The sequence below is a fragment of the Ambystoma mexicanum genome, chromosome 1p (genome assembly GCF_040938575.1).
Source record: "Ambystoma mexicanum isolate Mex_15411 chromosome 1p, UKY_AmexF1_1, whole genome shotgun sequence".
In the NCBI taxonomy this organism is placed as follows: Eukaryota; Metazoa; Chordata; class Amphibia; order Caudata; family Ambystomatidae; genus Ambystoma; species Ambystoma mexicanum.
This window is the reverse complement of record NC_090921.1, coordinates 233,173,619-233,178,618: the sequence shown is the minus strand read 5'-3', so window position 1 is coordinate 233,178,618 and position 5,000 is coordinate 233,173,619. Positions and strand designations below refer to the sequence as shown.

The following is a 5,000-nucleotide window of genomic DNA, read 5'->3' as shown; positions in this document are numbered from 1 at the left end:
AATGTCAAATCAAAAAAAGGCCAATCAAAAAAAAGAAACGTATAACTACATTTCTAATTTATTCTCTTCTCCTCTATTTCAGAGGTTCAAAAAACCAAAATCTAGGATGTTAAAAGTCTCTAATTTTTCTGCTGCCATATAAAAATACAAATTTTGCTTAACAGAATTTTCACTTTTCTTCTCTTATCTTCTTTCCCCATTCCAGAACTTATTTAAAAGATGCTTTCCCATCTCTAATGGCTGACCGACTCCGATCAGATTTCCGCCTTCTTGACTTTCGCTCAATCCCCTTCTGTAATAACTGATTCTCCACCTCCTCATCCTTTTCACTATCCGACCCAGATTGTAAAACCCCATACTTATTCGACGTTTTCACTCCCTGAACGGCAGTACGTACTTGCAAATCACCTTGTTGAACAACCACTCTTTCCCTTTCCAAAAGATTCTTGACGTGTGGTGTCAAAGACGGGAGCACCACTAAATCCTGTCCAGTCGAACTAACCCCTTTCACAGAATGTAAAGCATTTAATTTACTCTCCAACTCCCTGGCATCCTTCAACTGAAAAACCTTCCGATGATACTCCCGATATAGTCTGAAATCACGTCGATGCTGTTGGAAATCACAGTCTTTTTCTTTCCTATCAATCCGATATTCTATATAACCGTTCAAAATCAATTCCTCCCGCTCAGAAGACAAAGCTTTTCCATCATAAAAAAACTCTGGAAACCTTTCCAATTTTTCCCTAATTTCACTATTCGGTACTATTTCTCCATACATCCAAGAAAACTGTTCCTCACACTTTCCACCGACTACTTGAGCAACTTTTATTCCACTTTTCTTCTCGGCCTCCTTTTCATCCACTACACTTCCACTGACTGTTTGAACAATTTCTTCTTCATCCATTCCCTTTTCAAGTTCTACTTCATCTACTACTATAGCGTTTTCCACATCTTCCACTCGTACTGTATCCACATTTTCAACCAACTTTTCTTCCTTCCTTAAATCTTCCAATGTATTAATTAGATTCTTCACAAGTGCACGATCCCCTCTGAAAAAACCCCCTTCACTAGTAGCTTGTGCATATGTACGTCTGGTCGTCGGGCATGTCACTGCAACATGACCCTCCATATTACAAACAGTACACAATAGTGTCTGATCACATTCCACCAATTTATGGTCCGATTTACCACAATTCCAACATTTATCTTTCGGGCAATCTCGTTTCATGTGTCCAAACTGTCGACAAAACCTACAGAACATCGGCTGGTTGGGGTAATACAAATACCCATTCTGTTCCAAAATCTTAAACACCCCCGGGGGGTGACATAAACCTCCAATGCCTTCTGGATGTTTTTTTAACACTACAACAAATCTCCGATCTCCGTTAAAATATCCAAATTTGTTCTTTTGCATTTGACCTCCTTTCACTTCTTCACAATAATGCAATAACCAATTAGTAATTTTCTCTACTGACACAAATGGATTGTACATATGCACAATTAATGGAACAGTTTGTCGGACGAAACAAAGCTCCACCAGAACTCCTTCCAAAATACTATTATTCTTCTTTTCCATTTTATACTCTTCATACGCACTCAAGGAAGAGACTTCGTCTACAAAAGTAATATCATACGTGCAAGCGTTCCTGTGCTCTTGCATACAATAAATTTTGTCTTTGTCTGCTTGTAAAGCCTCAAAAAGTACCTTATTAACAACATAGTCGAAATCCTTCACTTCTTGGAAATCCTTCTGGACAGCAATCCGAACTGAATATCTCAACTGCGTTGCCGGCGGTAGAACACGGGATGTTTCAGCCATGCTGGGGGAGTCCTCCGACGCGTTCCCCCTCAAATCTTCCACTCGAAACTCGTCCAGCCCGAAAGATTCTCCGGCCCTTCAAGGCATGATCAGTAGCCCACTCCCTGACCCGAAGGTCAGGGAGGCCAGCTGTAAAAGGAGTCTACCTTGGACTGGGCAAGCCAGACAGCTAAGGTGAATCCCGACACTTGATCATAGCCAAAAGGCCGAGAAGCGATGCCCACAAAAGCTTTGCCTGAAAGACTGCTGCTCGGCAGCTCCCCTGCTGACTCGGAGCAACGCTCTGCGGCAGAGCCCCAGATTCCTCGGCCAAGAATAGCATTTGCATGACCAGCATGCCCGGCGGTATGGTAAGCATATTTTGCATGGCTCCGCCCCAAGATTTCCATGGGTCCCACAGCGCCTGGTGCGAGACGGCCAGACACAGGCTGCAGAGCTCCACCCAGCCAAGCTGCAGCCCGGCCTGGCACTGGCCCCGTCACCTAGCGGCCGAAAGTCACCCTCAGCTGCCCAGGAGATGCTCCCCCAAGTGCGTCCCCCTCAGATAAGGCTTGGCTGTTCGGGGCCGTTCGGGGCCTTTCAGGGGTGAGGCAGGGCAAGGACAGTGTCCCCCATCTCCTCCTTGTGCTGCTGGCTGGCTGGCTGGCTCCTTTGCCTTGCTTTGCAGCTCCTGTGAAAAGCAAGCAAAAAGGGCAGACTTTTTTTTCCTCCCGTGACACAACAGCACCTTTTCCGAAACACTGGAAAAAAAAAACACATTTAAACAAAAAAATATTGCAAAGTGCTCTTCTTTCAAGAATTGCTCAGTCTTTCTTTTTCACAGCATTGTTTTCCCCAAGTGGGGAAGTGCACCAGTCCTGGAGGTACTGCAATACCAAGTTGATGCGTGGAGTGGACAGAGCAAGCTCCCATTCCATCTCCCGGTTCCAAAAATCAATTTAATATATGGTCCCCAGATAGAGGACGTATCAGATATTAAACTGATAAGAACAGATTTTTTTTTTTTTTTTTTTTTTTTTTTTTTTTTTTTTCGGTCTCCTCATCACCCCTTTAACCGTCCCAAACCTCCAATTTTTTGAAAATCAGGAAAAAAGAAAAATAGACCAAATCAAAAAATGTCAAATCAAAAAAGGCCAATCAAAAAAAAAACGTATAACTACATTTATAATTTATTCTCTTCTCCTCTATTTCAGAGGTTCAAAAAACCAAAATCTAGGATATTAAAAGTCTCCAATTTTTCTGCTGCCACATAAAAATACAAATTTTGCTCAACAGAATTTTCTCTTTTCTTCTCTTATCTTCTTTCCCCATTTCAGAACTTATTTAAAAGATGCTTTCCCATCTCTAATGGCTGACCGACTCCGATCAGATTTCCGCCTTCTTGACTTTCGCTCAATCCCCTTCTGTAACAACTGATTCTCCACCTCCTCATCCTTTTCACTATCCGACCCAGATTGTAAAACCCCATACTTATTCGACGTTTTCACTCCCTGAACGGCAGTACGTACTTGCAAATCAACTTGTTGAACAACCACTCTTTCCCTTTCCAAAAGATTCTTGACGTGTGGTGTCAAAGACGGGAGCACCACTAAATCCTGTCCAGCCGAACTAACCCCTATCACAGGATTTAAAGCATTTATTTTACTCTCCAACTCCCTGGCATCCATCAACTGAAAACACTTCCGTTGATAATCCCGATATAATCTGAAATCATGTCGATGCTGTTGGAAATCACAGTCTTTTTCTTTCTTGTCAATCCGATGTTTTATATAACCGTTCAAAATCAATTCCTCCCGCTCAGAAGACAAAGCTTTTCCATAATAAAAAAACTCTGGAAATCTTTCCAATTTTTCCCTAATTTCACTATTCGGTAATATTTCTCCATACATCCAAGAAAACTGTTCCTCATACTTTCCACCGACTACTTGAGCAACTTTCATTCCACTTTTCTTCTCAGCCCCCTTTTCATCTGCCACTTCACTTCCACTGGCTGCTTGAACAATTTCATCTTCATCTATTCCCTTTTCAAGTTCTTCTTCATCTACTGCTACAATGTTTTCCACATCTTCCACTCGTACTATATCCACATTTTCAACCAACTTCTCTTCCTTCCTTAAATCTTCCAATGTGTTAATCGGATTCATCACAACTGCACGATCCCCTCTGAAAAAACCACCTTCACTAGTAGCTTGTGCATATGTACGCCTAGTCGTCGGGCATGTCACTGCAACATGTCCCTCCGTATTACAAACAGTACACAGTAGTGTCTGATCACATTCCATCAATTTATGGTTCGATTTACCACAATTCCAACATTTATCTTTCGGGCAATCTCGTTTTGTGTGTCCAAACTGTCGACAAAACCTACAGAACACCGGCTGGTTGGGGTAATACAGATACCCATTCTGTTCCAAAATCTTAAACACCCCCGGGGGGTGACATAAACCTCCAATGCCTTCTGGATGTTTTTTTAACACTACAACAAATCTCCGATCACCGTTAAAATATCCAAATTTGTTCCTTTGCATTTGACCTCCTTTCACTTCTTCACAATAATGCAATAACCAATTAGTAATTTTCTCTACTGACACGAATGGATTGTACATATGCACAATTAATGGAACAGTTTGTCGGACGAAACAAAGCTCCACCAAAACACCTTCCAAAATATTATTGTTCTTCTTTTCCATTTTGTACACTTCATACGCACTCAAGGAAGAGACTTCGTCTACAAAAGTAATATCATACATGCAAGCGTTCCTATGCTCTTGCATACAATAAATTTTGTCTCTGTCTATTTGTAAAGCCTCAAAAAGTACCTTATTAACAACATAGTCGAAATCCTTTACTTCTTGGAAATCCTTTTGGACAGCAATCCGAATCGAATATCTCAGCTGCGTCGCCGGCGGTAGAACACGCGATGCTTCAGCCATGCTGGGGGGGACTCCTGATACGTACCCCTTCAAATCTTCCACTCAAAACACGTCCAGCCCGAAAGATTCTCCGGCCCTTCAAGGCATGATCAGTAGCCCACTCCCTGACCCGAAGGTCAGGGAGACCAGCTGTAAAAGGAGTCTACCTTGGACTGGGCAAGCCAGCTAAGGTGAATCCCGACACTTGATCATAGCCAAAAGGCCGAGAAGCGATGCCCACAAAAGCTTTGCCTGAAAGACTGCTGCTC

General features: G+C 42.4%; 1 pseudogene; it reads right to left on the bottom strand.

The window, feature by feature from the left end:
• Positions 1–2,660: 2,660 nt before the first annotated feature.
• On the bottom strand, positions 2,661–2,831 carry LOC138461095 (U2 spliceosomal RNA; annotated as a pseudogene).
• Positions 2,832–5,000: the final 2,169 nt, after the last annotated feature.